Genomic DNA, 19102 nt, shown 5'->3' with positions numbered 1-19102 from the left:
GGCGGTTTCTTCGCCCCTCGGCATGGAGTTGAAAGGCTCTCTCCGGCTCAACTTCGGGGGCCAGACACGAGGGCAAGGCCACGGAAAACCTGATTGTGGGGCTAAAAGTCGTTTCTGGGGTCCAATCGCTGTGCTGAAAGATCGGCACTGGTTACTCATCTGTTTCCAAGCACAACTCAAAGTGCTGGTTCTTATCTTAAAGGCCCTAAACGGCTTGGGGCCAGGCCGCCTGAAGGACCAGGCAGGGAAAGGAAGAACACCATCTGGGATATAACGTTCCTATTCAGCCTGTATTAAAGAAGAAGAAGAAGAAGAAGAAGAAGAGATTGGATTTATACCCCACCCTTCACTTGGAGTCTCAGAGCGGCTTACAAACTCCTTTCCCTTCCCCTCCCCACCACAGACACCTGTGAGGCAGGTGGGGCTGAGAGAACTCTAACACAAACTGCTCTTTTTCAAGGACAGCTGTGCCAGAGCTTGTGACTGACCCAAGGTCACATCAGCAGGTGCAAGTGGAGGAGTGGGGAATCAAGCCCGGTTCTCCCTGATTAGAGTCCGCGCACTTAACCACTACACCAAACTGGCTCTCGAAAGGGGGCAGGACTTGGGTTTTTTTCCCCTCCAGAGCAGTTGGGAATCCTGCTTTTTTTAGGCTAAAATTGGACTTGCCCCCCCCCCCCGACTTCCAATGCACAGTATATAGGTATTTCATCATAGGGATACTAAGAAGAAGAGAAGAGACTGGATTCATACCCCTCCCTTCACTCAGAGCAGCTTCCAATCTCCTTTCCCTCCCTCTCCTCACAACATAGTAGAAAGTCCAGTAGCACCTTTAAGACTAACGCAGCTAAACCCCTCTGGATCTACCTCCCCACTACAGACAACCCTGTGAGGTAGGTGGGGCTGAGAGAGCTCTTTCCAGGACTGCTTTCAGAGAACAGCTCTGAAAGAACTTGTGACTGACCCAAGGTCACACCAGCAGCTGTATGTGAAGGAGTGGGGAATCAAACCCGGTTCTCCCAGATTAGAGTCCGTGCTCTTACCCGCTATGCCAAACTGGCTAAGGCAGGGGTGTCGAACTCATTTGTTATGAGGGCTGGATCTGACATAAATGAGACCTCGTACGTCATAAAATGTCATGCCAGGTAGCAGAGATATAAACTTTATAAAGGACACAAACACAAAGCATTTTTTTAACTTAAAATAAAAACAGGCTTAAAACATTAGCACTCTTGCAATATTTTGTTTATTTAACCATGTCTGATAACTGACACCTCTTGCTCTGAATAATTGCATGAAAATGTCCGTGCTATTGCAATCTCAAGTATGCTGTTCAGGTGTGTATCTGTAAGCTGCAAACCTACAATGACACAGCAGCAGCAGAACTGGAAGAAGCAGAAGACAGCCAGTTCCACTGCGGACCTAGTAGAAGCCCTCCGGGGGGCCTAATCCGGCCCCTGGGACGCATGTTTGACACCCCTGGGCTAAGGGATTGTCAGTGCAATCCTAAAAACACTTTCCTCGGAGTCAGCCCCATTGACTAGACTTGCGTGGGATTCGGAGTAGACCTAACAAGAATTGCACTGTGAATTATTCAAGAGGGCTTTTCTACACAAGCAATAAAGTCGCACTGTATGAAATGATTCACAGAGTTATTTGGACAAATTATTAGGGACTGTGGTCTACAGCATACTGCAGCTAAGAGAGCCAGTTTGGTGTAGTGGTTAACTGGGAGAACCGGGTTTAATTCCCCACCCCTCCACTTGCACCTCGCTGTATGACCTTGGGCAAGAGTAGCTCTGATAAGAGCTGTTCTTGAAAAAGAGCCGTTTCTGTCAGAGCTCTCTCAGCCCCACCTGCCTCACAGGGTGTCTGTTGTGGGGAGGGGAAGGGAAAGGAGTCTGTAAGCCCCTCTGAGGCACCTTTGGGTAGTGAAGGGCGGGGTATAAATCCAATCTCTTCTTCTGTCTTCTTCTAAGAGCCTACGATGGGATTTTGCATCATTCAGTGTTTTATGTAAGTACTTAGGTTTTGCTTCAGTTCTTTTCTTAGACTTCTGGCTGGTTCTACAACCCTGATTCCTAGTGTGTTGTTTACTGAGTGTCCCCATCCTATTGACTGTACTGACTCCCTCTGTGTAATCCGCCTTGAGTCCGAGTGAGAAAGGTAAACTATAGATACATAACCTAAATAAGGGACAGTAGAGACATCACCCTGCCAACAAAAGTCCGTATGGTCAAAGCAACGGTTTTCCCAGTTGTAGTGTATTCAAAGCTGCCTTGAATGCGTGATATGTTGTGGAACATCTAATTGGAGTGTAATGTAAAGCTTCGTCCTGGGCTAGGATCCAAATCCATCCAATCGTGTTACTAGCCCGGGAAGCACCTAACCAATCACCTTCAAGCAAGCTCCCTGAGCGGGAACATCCATAATTGGTCCTTATGTGAACAACCTTATTGGTTGGTATTTGTACAGTGGGTGTGGCTACATTAGCCGGGAATGTTTAAAAGCAGGACAGCTGCAATGTAAAGGCTGTTCTGGCTATCAGATGTTGATCCGTGTTGGAGTTGTGTTCGAGTTGAGGAATAAAGTTGTGTTCTTGCTGAATCACTCTCCGACTGCTTTGTTAAGTGAGCGACTTAACACCAGTAGTCATGTATGGCTGCGAGAGTTGGACCGTAAGGAAGGCCGAGCGCCGAAGAATAGATGCTTTCGAATTATGGTGCTGGAGAAGACTCTTGAGAGTCCCCAGGACTGCCAGGAGATCAAATCAGTCAATTCTAAAAGAAATCAACCCTGACTGTTCCCTGGAAGGCCAGAGACTGAAGCTGAAGCTCAAATACGCTCTCCCACTGTTGCCCCCCCCCCAAGCACCAAGAATGCGGTGCATCACCTGCCCCAGCCTGAGAGTTCCTATCTATACCTTGTGGCTAATAGCCACTGGTGGACCTCTGCTCCATATGTTTGTTTGTTTGTTTATTCCTTCGATTTGTAGACCACTCACCCCCTAAGGGCTCTGAGCGGTTTTACATATACAATTTATTACAATCTCTTCCTAGGGCCACACACATAGAATTGAGGGGGAATTGACTAACCTAACAGGCACCCATAGCGGAGTCTTCGTTGTTATAGTCTCTTTTGCGGGGAGGTCTTTTCAATCCGGCGTCGTCGTCTTTTTTCTGGCACAGGTCTTCCTCTAGTCGTCGCGGCTCCTTTTCCGGGTATGGGCCATAGTACACGTCCGCGCATGCTCCCGCAGCCGGCCTCTGTCCGGTTGGCTCCGGCCTACTGCGTTGGTCCGCCTCCGCGCTCTGCCGGCCCAGTCTCTGCTCGGTCACTCGCTTCACCACTGCCGCCATGTTCTCCGCCGCCGCCGCCGTTACTCCGCTACTCATGCTGCCACCACAACACGCCATCATGAAGGGAAGGACGGGTGCCTCCCCGCTCTAAGAGCAGGTACCCATTTGTCTATGTGCCTATATGTTAAAAGGTAGGTTTCAATCAGGGCTCCGTTCAACTCTTTTCTTCCTACTTGTGTGGATAACACACAGAGAGGAGAGCCTGTCAGATACTGGAACTGTCCAATGGGCGAAACAGAACCCTGGCCTGGATCCCTGGTACTGGGGAGGAGTCCTTCTCCAACCTTGCCTATAGAATACTGCCCCGTACATCTCCACATTTCCCATCTGTTTAAAGAGCAACACGAGATGTGTTGCCAGGATGATAATGAGCCAGAAGGCAACATCAGGGGAAGGCCTCGGCCACTGTGCCCTGTGGTTGGCCCTCCAGAGGAACTGGTTGGCCGCTGTGTGAGATGGGATGCTGGACTAGATGGACCACTGGTCTGATCCAGCAGGGCTCTTCTGATGCTCTTCTGAAGGCCTCGGCCTCTCTGCCCTGTTGTTGGCCCTCCAGAGGAACTGGTTGGCCTCTGTGATAGACGGGATGCTGGACCAGATGGACCACTGGGCTGATCCAGCAGGGCTCTTCTGATGCTCTTCTGAAGGCCTCGGCCTTCTCTGCCCTGTTGTTGGCCCTCCAGAGGAACTGGTTGGCCTCTGTGTGAGACGGGATGCTGGACCAGATGGACCACTGGGCTGACCCAGCAGGGATCTTCTTATCTTCTTATGAAGGCCTCGGCCACTGTGCCCTGTGGTTGGCCCTCCAGAGGAACTGGTTGGCCTCTGTGTGAGACGGGATGCTGGACCAGATGGGCCACTGGTCTGATCCAGCAGGGCTGTTCTTATGTTTTTGGCAAAGACGCCAGGGTCCCTTCAGCTTCCGGGGTGCTGAAATCTAGGGGTAGAAGAGGGAACTTCCCTGCTATCTTCCCTTCTAGAATAAGCATAGGGTCGTCAACGTCCCAGTGGGTCCTGCTGTTACAATATATCTCCAGACCACAGATATTGGTTCCCCTGGATAAAATGGCTGCTTTGGAGGGTGGAGTCTATAGCATTGTACCCTGCTGAGGCCCCTCCCCTCCACAAACCCCACCCTTCTCAGGCTCCACCCCCCCTAAAATTTTCAGGTGTTTCCCAACCCAGAGTTGGAAACCCTGTAACTGGCTACAGAGGAGCTTTCCAGACCCTTGGAACCCAGGAAACATGTCATAGGAGGAGGTGCTTTTCTACCTTAGCTGCCACTGCATAGCCCCAAATCAACATAAGCCAACCTCCAGGCAGCACCTGGAGATCTCCAGCTACTACAACTGGGGGGGGGGAGTGGTGGCACAGAGGATTTATCCTCTGGTTATAATAGTAACATCTGAGCTGAACAGGCTTGCTGTCAGTTCTAGCCCCGCGTTGGTGTGAGCTACCAGCCCTGTCCCCAGCTCGCCGTCTACCCAGCGGTTCGAAAGCCTCGGCAAGCAGATAAAATGGGTACCACTCCTTAGAGAGAGTGGGCACACTGAAACCCCCCCCCTTTGTGGGGTGGAGCGGTGTTAGCCGGCGAACGGAAGTCCAGCTTGCAAGATTGGAAAGCCTAGAGAGATCTCCTCGGCATAAAAGAAAGCCTGTAATGGGCCGTTCCGGCCAGGCGGGGGCAGTGCGGCGCTACAGCTCGAAGGAGTCTGGAGAGAGCTGATGCCATCGAACCAGGCCGAGGAAGAATGCCGTCCGGATCACGTCTCATCTTCAACTGAACGAAACCCTCGTCGGCTGCGAATATGTGTGTGAATTAAGATGTAGTTATGTTGTCCTCCCTTACCCCACAAATCATTGTTAGTCCCTCATGAAAAATGAGTAACTGTAAATCGCTCAGAGCCAGCAAGCTCTGCAAGATTGAGCAACCGATAAATTGAAAGATTATTTATTATTATTATTATTATTATTATTATTATTATTATTATTATTATTATTATTTAAGATCAGTTCCCCTGGAGAAAACGGCTACTTTTGAGGGTGGACTCTGTGGCATTGTACCCTGCTGCGGTCCCTCCCCTCCCCAAACCCTGCCCTCCTCAGCCTCCGCCCCCCAAATCTTCAGGTATTTCCCAACCCAGAGCTAGTGGCGACCCGACCGGGGGGGGGACGACCAATCTCTGCTACCTGGAGATCAGTGGTAACACTGGGAAGCTCTCCAGGGCTCACCTGGAAGTTGGCAAGCCTGTCCCCGCACTGTGGGCCTCCGCGCAAACCGTTCACAAAGCCCATCATGAATCATTCACTCCCCGAGCGCCGCCTTTTTCTTTCATTCCTCCCATTTCCTTTCTTCCCCTTTCCCTTAAATTACTCTGGAACTAACAAGTCTGGGCTGTTCTTCAGCCAGCCTGGGCGGGGAGGGGGGTTTTGTCGGCTTCCAGGTTGCTCTCCCCCCCCCCACCCTCCGGTTTCAAATCTTGTTTAATCTTTAACACAAAATGCTGACCTGGCTTTTTGAAATCAATTTAAATATTATGCAACCGCAGCAGTTATCTGGCATTTCGCAAGAGCCTGGCGCACGAATGATCGAGATTGCCGAGCAGACGGGCGTTAGATCCTCTGCCCCCTGCAAGGACTGGGAGCTTGCACCGTATTTCGGTGCCCTGGGGTTTCCAACTCCAGCTTGGGAAATCCCTAGACGTTTGGGGAGAGACCTCAGCAGGGTAAAGGGCCATACAGTCCGCCAATGCTCCCTCTAAGCTGTGGAGTCCTGTGAGCAACAATCCTACGTTGTGAGCTCCTGGCATTAAAGTGGTGAGCGAGCAATTTGGCTGCTGCATGAATTCGTTTGCTCTGGAGCCGTCCCTTCCTGAGCTGAGACAACAATGTGTGAGCTGGAGGCTAAAAAAAACCTGAGCTAGCTCACACTAACTCAGCTTAGAGGGGACGCTGCAGTCCACCCTCCAAAGCAGGCGTTTGCTTCCAGGCAAACTAAGCTCTGTTAGTCTCAAGAGCAGGTGTAATAATGGGAGCTCTCCAGGTCCCACCTGGAAGCTGGCAACCCTACAAAGAGGGGAATTCCTCCCCCCCCCAAGAAACACATGATTACTTCCAATGTTGAGAACATGATACAGTGTGGGTTTGGTGTAGTAGGAACGCGGGCTCTAATCTGGGAGAACCGGGTTTGATTCCCCACTTCTCCACATGCAGCTGCTGGTGTGACCTTGGGTCAGTCCCAAGTTCTCTCAGAGCTGTCCTGTCAAGAGCAGGCCTCGAAAGAGCTCTCTCAGCCCCTCCTACCTCACAGGGTGTGTCTGTTGTGTGGAGGGGAAGGGAAAGGAGTTTGTGAGCCACTCTGAGACTCCTTTGGGTAGTGAAGGGCAGGGTATAAATCCAGTCTCTTCTTCTTCTTTTACCTCACAGGGTGTCTGTTGTGGGGAGGGGAAGGGAAAGGAGACCGTAAGCCGCTCTGAGACTCGGAGTGAAGGGCAGGGTATAAATCCAATCTCCTCTTCTGCTCTTCTATTGCCACTTTTACAAAAAGGAACAAACACACCCCAGTGGTGGTGGTGGTGGGGAATAGCTACTGAGAGACACAGGGTCCCAGGTTCAATCCTGACGGAAGAAGAAGAAGAGATTGGATTTATACCCCGCCCATCACTTGGAGTCTCAGAGCGGCTGACAAACTCCTTTCCCTTCCCCTCCCCACAACAGACACCCTGTGAGGTGGGTGGGGCTGAGAGAACTCTGAAACAAACTGCTCTTTTTCAAGGACAGCTGTGCCAGAGTTATGGCTTGCCCAAGGTCATCCAGCCAGGTGCAAGTGGAGGAGTGGGGAATCAAACCCGGCTCTCCCAGATTAGAGTCCGTGCACTTCACCACTACACCAAACTGAACGGACTAAGGCTCCAGTTTGGGATCAGGCCGCTTCCTGTATTCAGGCATCTCAGGAAGCCGGCATGGAGAAAACGTCTATTCGTCTTTTTACACGTTTATATTTCCCATCAACCAAGGGACTCGGAGGGGTGTCCCTGGCCATCTCCTTCTCCATTGTTTCCACTCACAACAACCCTGTGAGGTCCAGTCATCGTGAAAGCAGGCGACTGGCCCAAAGGTCACCCAGCGAACTTCATGACTGGAGAACCAGAGAATTGAGTGTGGATTGTGGGGAGGGTTTGGGGAGTGGAGGGGCCTCAGCGGAGTATAACGCCATAGAATCCACTCTTCAACGCGGCCATTTTCTCCAGGGGGACTGATCTTTTTTAGTCTGGAGCTCCAGACCCCACCTGGAAGTTGGCAGCCCTAGATCTCAGCCTCCATATCCCTCTTATCCAGGCCAGGGCCCTGACAAACTGATTCCCAGGTGGACAACAAAAGTAGGCTATGAATCCAAGTCTTATGAGGAAAGGCAGAAAGAGCTGGGTCTGTTTAGCCTGGGAAAGAGAAGGCTTAGAGGGGACACGATTGCAGTCTTCAAGTATTTGAAGGGCTGTCATGTAGAAGATGGAGCGGATCGATTCTCTCTGGCTCCGGATGGCAAGACTAGATCTAATGGGTGGAAATGACAAGGGAGTCGATACCGGCTAAATATCAGGAGAAACTTCCTGACTGTAAGAGTGGTTGAGCAGTGGAACAGTCTGCCCCGGGAGGTGGTGGATGCTCCTTTGCTGGACATTTTCAAGCAAAGGCTTTCAGGTATGTTGTAGGTATGTAGGGCTATCTTTCACCTATGCTCCTGCAGAGTGCAGGGGGTTGGACTAGATGACCTGCAAGGTCCCTTCCAACTCTAACATTCTATGATTCTATGTGGACAGAAAGGTCCAACCTGATCCAAGGCAGCTTCGAATTAATGTCTTGGCACTTACCTGAATCTTAAAGGTAAAGGTTCCCTTGCTTGAAAGCCAGTCGAATCCGACTCTAGGGTTGCGGTGCTCATCTCCGTTTCGAAGCCGAGGACCCAGCGCTGTCCGAAGACATTTCCATGGTCATGTGGCCGGCATGACTAAACACCAAGGCGCACGGAACGCTGTTACCTTCCCACCGAAGTGGTACCTATTTATCTACTTGCAATTTCTGGCTTTCAAACTGCTAGGTTGGCAGGAGCTGGAACTAGAGACGGGAGCTCACTCCGTCATGCGGCACACTCGGGTCTCGAACTGCTGAACTACCGATCTTCCACAGCCTTCAGTTCAGCGTCTTAACCACTTGAGCCACCGCAGCTCCTGAATCTTACAGGGGGTAGATAAGGCTGCCAGCTCCGTGTGGGAAATGCCTGGAGATTTTAGGGGTGGAGCCTGAGGAGGGGAGAGTTTGGGGGGAGGGAGGGACTTCGATGGAATCTAATGCCATAGAATTCTTCTTTCCGAAGCATCCATTTTCTCCCCGGGGAGCCTGATCTCTGTCGCCTGGAGACCAGTTGTAATCCCAGGGGACCTCCAGCCACTGCCTGAAGGTTGGCAGCCCTAAGCAGAACTCATCTGGAGATGAGTTGTAAATGCTGGGATATGTCCAGCCACCTCCTGGAAGTTTACTAAATCTGAAAAACACTGTAATGAAGGAATACACACAAAGATTCTATTTGAAATGACACAAAAAAAACCCCTCTTCTTACCTATGCTTTAAAAATGCAGTGCAAACATAATTGCAAAAAACCTCTTATTAACTATTCTTTAAAGACGCAGTACAAGTACAAGTTGAATTTAAACATGTTGAGCTAAACCACAAGACTTAAGGCTAACCATGTAGCATTAACCACCGCAGTGGAAAGACTATTAGCTGCTGTAGATTTTCCGGGTGGTATGGCCTCCGACAACAAACGGAAATAATAGTTCATAAGAGGGTTTTTTTTGGTAATTTCAAACAGAATCGCTGTGTGCATTCCTTCATTAGCCAGTTTGAGAACCAGTTTGGTGTCGTGGTTAAGTGCGCGGACTCTAATAGAGGAGAACCGGGTTGGATTCCCCCACTCCTCCACTTGCACCTGCTGGATGACCTTGAGCAACGTAGTCCTGTCAGAGCTTGAAAAAGAGCTGTTTCTGTCAGAGCTCTCTCAGTCCCACCTACCTCACAGGGTGTCTGTTGTGGGGAGGGGAAGGGACTTTGTAAGCCACTCTGAGACTCCCTTTGGGTAGTGAAGGGCGGGGTATAAATCCAATTCCTCCTCCTCCTCCCCCTCCTCCTCACCCTAGCACAGTGATGGCGAACCTTTTAGAGACCGAGTGCCCAAACGGCGACTCAAAATGCACTTATTTATCGCAAAGTGCCAACACGGCAATTTAACCTGAATACTGAGGTTTAACTTTAGAAAAAACCACTCATACATTAATTTAAGATGATCCAAACAAAGTAAGGAAAGCAATCCCAAATGCTTTCATTTACTGAAAATTATTTGGCAGAGAATTCGACACTTAAATGATGGTCTGGGCCTGGCTGGGGCGATGGCACGCGTGCCCACAGAGAGGGCTCTGAGTGCCACCTCTGGCACCCGTGCCTTAGGTTCGCCACCACTGCCCTAGCAGTTCTCAAAAGAGCTCTCTCAGCCCCGCCTACCTCACAGGGTGTCTGTTGTGGGGAGGGGAAGGGAAAGGAGATCGTAAGACATTCTGAGACTCCAAGTGAAGGGCGGGGTATAAATCCAAACTCTCCTCCTCCTCCGCTTCTTCTTCTTTCTCCTCCTCCTCCTCCTCCTCCTCCTCCTCTTCTTCTTTCTCCTCCTCCTCCTCTTCTTCTTCTTTCTCCTCCTCCTCTTCTCCTTCAGAGTGTTTTTCAGATTTAGTATACTATCCACACTGTATTGCTATTGTTTCTTACACTACCGCCTGGAAGTTGGCAACCCTAGCGCTGGAGCCCCCCATCTAGGAGCCCCCTTCCTTGGTCACACACCCCTGTTCTAAGCCTCCCCCCCCCCAGTTTTATAGGTGGCTTCTTCCGCATGCCCTCGCTGGCTGGAGCGACTGATTAAAGGCACATCAACCTCCTTGCCTGCCCCTGCGCATGACGACACTGACTGGGAACATGTTATTCACCGAGTCACAAGACTCCGGTTCCGTCCCACCAGCCCTCCCACACACACAGACAGCACAGTTGTAGTTGTGGAACCACACCAATTTGTCCGCATCCATCAGGGTTGAAGCTGGGACCCGGTGCCTCTCAGCCCACGACCGCCAGGGGGGGTTCCTTTTTGTAAAAGTGGTAATAGAAGAGGAGAAGAAGAGACTGGATTTATACCCCGCCCTTCCCTTTGGAGTCTCAGAGCAGCTTACAAACTCCTTCACCTTCCCCTCCTCACAACAGACACCCTGTGAGGTATGTGGGGCTGAGAGAGCTCTCTCGAGGACTGCTCTTGAGAGAACAGCTCTGGGAGAACTGTGACTGACCCAAGGTCATCCAGCTGGCTGCATGCGGAGGAGTGGGGAATGAAACCTGGTTCTCCCAAATTAGAGTCCGCGCTTCGAACCACTGCACCAAACAGGCTCATAGTCATATCAATACAATTGTACATTGATATGATTGATATAATTATTGATATTTTGGCACCGAAAAAGTGCCCCGTGTCAGGGGCCCAGGGCATGAAAAATGCAGGTACACCCGCCATGGGGGAAATGGCTCAATTAACTACTGTGATGTATCAGTAGTCGCAGCAACAACAGGGAAAACCTACCATTGTCATCTTCAAGGTGTGGCCTGGATATCTCCTGTTATACAAATTAATCCTCAGACAAGCAGAAATCAGTTCCCCTGGAGAAAGCGGATGCTTTGTAGGGGTGTATTCTATGGTGTTGTACCCCACTGAGGTTTCCTGTCCTCCCCAGGTTGCCAATCCCCAAGAATCTTCCAGTCTGGAGATGGCAACCTTAGGGAAACCACACAACGTTGGTGCTGTGCGGAACAGAGAGAACACCTAGCTCCCGATGTGCCTCCTAATGCTCTGGTGTCCAGCTGCTATCTGAGACACAGGTTGGGTTGCCAACCGATGCTCCCTCTAAGCTGTGGAGTCTTGTGAGCAAAAATCCTACGTTGTGAGCTACTGGCATTAAACCTGTGAGTGAGTGAGCGATTTGGCTGCTGCATAATTGAGTTCGCTCTGGAGCCCTCCTTCCTGAGCCGAGACAGAAATGTGTGAGCCGGAAGCTAAAAAACTGTGAGCTAGCTCACACTAACTCAGCTTAGAGGGAACACTGGTTGCCAACAGGTTTGGAGATAGAAAGGCCCAACCTGACCCAAAGTTGGAGTCCAGTGGCACCTTTAAGACCAGCCAAGGCCCCGGTCACACAGAGAATTTGCCACGCAAAAGGCACGAATGTCGGGCGGATTTTCGGCGAGCGATCACACCGCAACATCTGGGAAGCATAGCGCACCCATGGCGTCCCGCCGAAGATGCGGAGTTAAAAAGTACCAAGGAAAGTGCACTAGTATCCGGAAAATGTGCGGCACAGGGGGGCGTCTGATCACGGGAGCGCTAGTATCCCGTGGCATCCGGCGCCCGTCCACGTCCTGTCGCAAACTGGATGTTTTTCATAAGCGCATGCGCACAAACACGAAACTGAAAGCAGTGCTGCTCCACGGAACTGTGCATGCGCACAAACGCGAAACGCTGGTGTGATCACGCCGCACCGCTACTTTGCCACGCTGCGGCATCGCTATGTGATTGTCAGCTAACAGCCGAAGCGCGGAGACTCGGGGGACCGTGTCGGGCTACCATGCTTTATTTTGCTCCGGGGTGAAGAGCCACACCTCCCCCCCCCCATGTTATCTGGCCCATGTGGCCGGGGCCCAAGTTTAATTCTGGGTATAAGCTTTTGTGTGCAGGCACACTTCTTCAGATACCTGATCTGATAGAGTTTCGGCCCAAATCCCAGAGCATCACCTGACATCGCTGCATGATGACGTCACTTCCTTCCAGGTCACGTGGGCAGTGACATCGGCATGATGCTGCAACATTGTCTGGGCCTCCTTCCTGCTCCCAATTAGGGAGCCGGCAGGGGTCATTTCGTAGAAAAAGAGGTGCAGGAGCTCATTAGCATAACTTATTTGCATATGCCACACACCCTGACATCACCGGAAGTGTGTCAGAAGGCAACACCCACCGCTTAGGCTCCACTGGACTGTTTTGGATTGCTAGCTATTGGGAGGGGGAGGGGGAAGCAGATCTGTCCTTGCAGAGGAGGGAGAGCTTGTACCTGAATAAAACTTGGTCTTAAAGCAACACCCACCGCTCAGGCTCCAGTGGACTGTTTTGGATTGTTAGCTATTGGGGGGGGGGAACGTGCACATCTGCCCTCACAGGGGAGGGAGAGCTGGTCCCTGAAGGCGGGCCGGGGGGGGGGAGCTCTGCAACTTACCTGGCTGCTTCTTGCTCCTCGTGGCCCGACTGAGGGCTGCTGGGAGCAGGGGGCGGGGCTTGTTGCATGTGCCCGCCCCCTGGGCTCCTTACTGCTGGAGCTCCGCTCCTGTGTGCTCTCGCAGGAAATGACCCCTGGGAGCCGGCAACCCTACCGTTGTCCTGTGGCTCCAGGTATGGGAGGGGCCCACTCTGTCGGGGTGCTAACTCTGAGTTGGAAAATACCTGGAGATTTTGTGGGTGTAGCCTGAAGAGGGGGGGTTGTGGAGCAGAGGGACTTCAACGGGGTATCATGCCACGGAGTCCACCTTCCAAAGCAGCCATTTTCTCCAGGGGAACTGATGTCTGTCGCCTGGGGAGCAGTTGTAATCTCTGGAGATCTACAGCCACCACCTGAAGGCTGGTAAGCCTAACTAGGGTTGCCAATCCCCAGTTGGTGGCAGGGGATCCCCTGGTTTGGGAAGCGACATCAGGGCTGCAAGAAAGCAGGGAGGGAATGGCCGCTGGGAGCGCCATTATACCCTACGGAGACCGGTCCCCATAGGGTATAATGGAGGATCGATCTGTGGGTATCTGGGTCTCGGGGGGGGCTGTTTTTTGAGGTAGAGGCACCAAATTTTCAGCCTAGCTGGCGGTGTCTCTCCTGAAAAAAAACCCCCAAGTTTCAAAAAGATTGGAGCGGGGGGTCCAATGCTGTGAGCCCCAAAAGAAGGTGCCCCTATCCTCCATTATTCCCAGTGGAGGAAAAGAATTTTAAAGGAATGCTTTTAAAAGGAAGGCTTCAATGTGAGGGCCAGGACTCCCTTCCGGCTTGTCAGCCCCACCTGGCAACCCTAGTGACATCACAAAAGTGATGCCACATCCTGGCTCCTGGCTCCACCCCCAAAGTCCCCAGATCTTTCCTGGGTCTGATCTGACAACCCTCAGCCTAGCCCCACGGAGTGAGATGTGGGAATTTCCAACTCCCGCAGCCCCACTGTGGGCCTAGCTCCCTCCAGTGAATTGATTCCAGTGGCTCCATCGGGGGGGGGGGGACTTTCTCATCGAAAAAACACCTTTCTCAACTTGGCCAAGGCTCCCTCTAAGCTGTGGAGTCTTGTGAGCAAAAATCCTACTTTGTGAGCTCCTGGCATTAAAGCTGTGAGCGAGCGATTTGGCTGCTACATAAATCAGTTTGCTCTGGGGCCATCCTTCCTGAGCTGAGACAAAAATGTGTGAGCCGGAGGCTAAAGAACTGTGAGCTAGCTCACACTAACTCAGCTTAGAGGGAACACTGCTCTGGAGCCCTCCTTCCTGAGCTAAGACGAAAATGTGTAAGCCGGAGGTTAAAAAACTGTGAGCTAGCTCACACTAACTCAGCTTAGAGGGAACACTGCTCTGGAGCCCTCTTTCCTGAGCTAAGACGAAAATGTGTGAGCCGGAGATTAAAAAACTGTGAGCTAGCTCACACTAACTCAGCTTAGAGGGAACACTGAACTTGGCCTCTCAACACGATTTCTTAGCTCTCTCACATATGACAAAGCAAGAGAGTTAGTGAGACAGAGAATTCAGGACCTAGCTAGACAGGAGGATCTGAATAACTCATGCAAATGGCGAGCCCTCTTAGAACCATTGTATAAGGTAGTGCCTATGCCCTATCTTTTTAATCTATGAGTTAAGGAGAACGTTTACCCTCATGGTAAGGTTTGATTAAAAAAAACCTTCCTGATCATATATGTCCCAGTTGCAGTGATGGAATTGAAACCTTAATGTATGTTATATATAGGACTGCAGGGCATAGAGCCATTTCTGTGATATTCTCCCACTCTCTACAACTACTCTGTCCTCAACTAGTCAAAAGATGCCATTGCTGAAGAACCTCCTAGAAAGTAGGTGCCCCAAGGTTACAGCTAAACTTGCCAAATTTGGCTGGTTAGCTGTAAGGACTAGAAAGCTCTTGGTGAAAGACGAATAGATGTAATTGGTTACAGGACTTAACAGGTTTTACAGGCATGCCCTATTTGATATTCATTTTATATATTTCATTTATGCTTGTGGTTATATGAATTTAGTTTGAGCTAGTTTGTTGTATTAGAGTGTTGGCTTTTTGCTGTGAATAAATTTGTTATAGGATTCCGGTGGATTGCTTGCCTTTGGGGGGAGGAAATCTAATGTGATTTCTCGCTCTCTCTCGAATACCTGCCACAAAAAAAACATCCTTTGAAAAGCCAGGAAGGGCAGCATGAATGCTAACCGAAGTGTGCTTTGCACACGAGATCTTATTCCCAGAATAAAACTTAGTTGCTCTTAAAGGTGCCGCTGAACTCAAACTTTTGTTGTAGAAATGCTAAGGTTTAGGTTTACAACTAGGCCAAGGACTCACAGCCCCCTCTGGTGGCAGCTAACCTGAAGTGCTACCAATTGCGCCTGCCCCTGGCTCTGAGTCCTTTTAATACTTGGAGGAGCTGTTAACTTTTTTTTCTACCCGGATGAAAAATGGAGACACGTATCAACCTTAGTTACCCCCCTCCAGTTTGGTGTAGTGGTTAAGTGTGCAGACTCTAATCTGGGAGAACCGGGTTTGATTCTCCACTCCTCCACATGAAGCTGCTGGTGTGACCCTGGGTCAGTCACAAGCTCTGGCACAGCTGTTCCTGAAAGAGCAGTTTGTGTCAGAGTTCTCTCAGCCCCACCCACCTCACAGGGTGTCACAGGGAGGGGAAGGGAAAGGAGTTTGTAAGCCGCTCTGAGAATCCAAGTGAAGGGTGGGGTATAAATCCAATCTCCTCCTCCTCCTCCTCCAAAAGGGAATACTCCTAGCCAGTGTTCCCTGTAAACTGGGTCAGTGTGCACTAGCTCACTGTTTTGTAGCCTCCAGCTCACACATTTTTGTCTTCGCTCAGGAAGGATGGCTCCAGAGCAAACAAATTTATGCAGCAGCCAAATCACTCGCTCACAACTTTAATGCCAATCGCTCACAAAGAAGAAGAGAAGAGATTGGATTCATACCCCGTCCTTCACTACCCAAGGGAGTCTCAGAGCGGCTTACAAACTCCTTTCCCTTCCCCACAACAGACACCCTGCGAGGTAGGCGGGGCTGAGAGAACTTTGACAGAAACTGCTCTTTTTCAAGGACAGTTCTTATCAAAACTACGGCTTGCCCAAGGTCATCCAGCAGGTGCGAGTGGAGGAGTGGGGAATCAAACCTGGCTCTCCCAGATTACAGTCCATGCACTTAACCACTACACCAAACTGACTCTACACCAATGTAGATTTTTTGCTCATAAGCAGAGGTCATTTCGGGGGGGAACGCGGGGGATCGCAGTTCCCCCGGGTGAGGTACGAGGGGCGGGGCACATGACGAAGCCCTGCCCCCTGCTTCCGGCCGCCCCGCTTCCGGCCCTCATTCAGCCAGGAGGAGGCAAGAGAAGAGGGAGGGTAAGTTGCTTCCTCCCTGCCTCTCCCCACCCCTGCCTGCCTGGGGCCAGGGAGGGCCTTCGCGGGGCTTCCTTGCACTCCCGCCGGCCTTGCAGGTCCATGACACACTTCCGGTGATGTCAGGGGGTGTGGCATATGCTAATGAGTTATGCTAATGAGTTCCCCTAGCCCTTTTTCTACGAAACGATCCCTGCTCATAAGACTCCACAGCTTAGAGCAGAGGTGTCAAACTCATTTGTTACAAGGGCCGGATCTGACATAAATGTCACTTTGTCGGGCTGGGCCATGCGTGCCGTAAAACGTCATGTCAGATACTGGAGATAGGAGCTGTATAAAGGCCAGCAGCTGGGAAGCTCTGAGTTGGTGTATCCTCACTGCAAGGCCCCGTGGGCTGGGAGGGAGACGCAGAGGAAAACCCATATGCGCGGACTGGAGACCCAGCAGTGCAGCAGTGGGCAGATGCTCCCGTGACTCTAACCCTTGCATCAGTTACTAGGGCTGCCAAGTCCCCCCGGGGAGGGGGTTGCCCGCCCAAAGGGCCCCCAACCCGCTGATCCAGATCCGGCCGGTGGGGGGAGCCCCACCCCCAAATTGCCCAGATAGGGCTGACGTTCCCGGGGCGATGATGTTGCCCGGAAGTGACGTCATCACGCTGGGCACGTTGCCAGGCGAAGCTCTAGCAACCAGCCTGAAAACTCTATGGAAGCTGGAATGTCCCAGGCTGGGACCAACTCTCCCCCACTGCGCCAGGTAAGATATGTGGCGACCAATGCTCCCTCTAAGCTGCGGAGTCTTGTGAGCAAAAATTCTACTTGGGGAGCTCCTGGCATTAGAGTTGTGAGCGAGCGACTTGGCTACTGCATAAATTAGTTTGCTCTGGAGCCCTCCTTCCTGAGCTAAGACAAAAATGTGTGAGCCGGAGGCCAAAAAACTGTGAGCTATCTCACACTGACTCAGCTTAGAGGGAACAATAGTGGCAACCCTACATCAGTTGCTCACGGGCCGCATGAGGGCCCTGGATGGGCCAGATCTGGCCCCCGGGCCTTATGTTTGACAGCCCTGGCTTAGAGAGAGCATTGCTCCTAGCAGCTCCTGGGAGTGAGGTCAGGCAGACTATCTAGAGAGAAGAGATTGGATTTATATCCCGCCCTTCACTCCCCGAAGGAGTCTCAGAGCCCATTCTTGCGGCTTGTAAAGAAGCGTTCTGCAACGATCCTTCCGCAGCGGAGCTCCAGGAAAGCTGAATAAGGCAGCAGTCAGAAAAGCTTCTACTTCAGCTGGAGTTTGGAATCCAGTAATCCTGTGATTATGCCTTGAGCAGAAAATATTTATTTATTTATTCGGTTTGTACCCCGCCCTCCCCGCCAAGGCAGGCGGCTCAGGGTGGCTGGGTATTTCAGATTGGCTTCTAGAGCAGGGGTGTCGAACTCATTTGTTCTGAGGGCCGGATCTGACATAAATGAGACCTTGTTGGGCCGGGCCACGTGTGTCATAAAATGTAATGCCAGAAAAACTTTATTGACACAAACACAAAGGTGTTTTTTTAAAAAAAAACTTAAAATAAAAACACACTTAAAACATCTTGCAATATTTTGTTTATTGAACAGCGTCTGATAACTGACACCTCTTGCTCTGAATTATTACATCAAAATGTCTGTGCTGCTGCAATCGTGAGTATGCTGTCCAGCTGTGTATCTGTAAACTGCAAACCTACGGTGATGCAGCAGCAGCAGAACTGGAAGAAGCAGCAGAAGACAGCCAGTTCCACTGCGGGCCTGATCCGCCCCCCGGGCCGCATGTTTGACACCCCTGTTCTAGAGCCCTCCCCCCGGGCTAGAGCCCTGGCGTGCAGGAGTCTTTTACAGAGGCCCACAGTTTCTTGGGGGAAGTCATTGAAGAGGGAAATCTTAATTTAATCTGGGCCCCGCACCAGCTGACCGATCTCTATAGCTCACGTAAGAAGATCTTCTTTAGAAGCAGAGTTCAGGGGCAGAAGATGATGGCCTTCGCGTGGGCTTCCGCATTCCGGATCTGACCCAGAGATCTGTGTGCCTTTTCAATAGCCAGGTCTTAGGTTCAAATCTGCATTTGTCTTTCCTGCCGGTGTGGCACCCGTTCTCCAAGAAAGCTGTCTGCATTGGCATTCGTCATGGCACTGCAGTTAAATCCAACTGGCTGCATTGTTTTATGGCCCTCTGGTGGCCACACCAGTGTCACTGCGGTCCCTCACCACGCTAAACGAATGTGGTTCTCTGCCGCTCAGGGGTCATTTCGTAGAAAAAGAGGTGCAGGAGCTCATTAGCATAACATTAGCATAACTTATTTGCATATGACACACACCCTGAGATCACCGTAAGTGTGTCAGAAGGCAACACCCACCGCTCAGGCTCCACTGGACTGTTTTGGATTGCTAGCTATTGGGTGGGTGGGGGAACGTGCAGAACTTTCCTCACAGAGGAGGGAGAGCTCGTACCTGAAGGCGGGCCGGGGGGGGCTCTGCAACTTACCTGTCTGCTTCTTGCTCCTCCTGGCCTGACTGAGGGCTGCTGGGAGCAGGGGGCGGGGCTTGTTGCATGTGCCCGCCCCTGGGCTCTTTACTGCCGGGGCTCCGCTCCTGTGCACTCCCACTGGAAATGACCCCTGCTGCCGCTACAATTCCTTCCTCTGGTGTCATTCTGTTCTAAAGCACATGCAGACATTTCCAACCGTTGCTCCTCTAATACTCCACTAAAGATCCACCGGGTGGCGCTGGTTGGTACTCCTAAAGTGTGAAGAGGCAAGATGTCCCTCAGATGGGAGCTGCTGGACGGGGGCCGTGAGGGAGGGAGGCGCATGTCTTTTACGCCGGAGATTCTGCATCCATGACTTGCCCCATCCCCCCCGCCAGTGGACAGAGGGGACCTGGTAGGGTTGCCAGCCTCCAGGTGGGGCCCGGGGATCTCCCGCTTTTACAATTAATCTCCACCTGACACAGATCAGCTCC

The sequence above is a fragment of the Gekko japonicus genome, unplaced genomic scaffold, assembly GCF_001447785.1.
Source record: "Gekko japonicus isolate JY-2015 unplaced genomic scaffold, Gekko_japonicus_V1.1 scaffold2619, whole genome shotgun sequence".
Taxonomy (NCBI): domain Eukaryota; kingdom Metazoa; phylum Chordata; class Lepidosauria; order Squamata; family Gekkonidae; genus Gekko; species Gekko japonicus.
The sequence above is the reverse complement of the archived record's forward strand: the minus strand, read 5'-3'. Positions refer to the sequence as shown.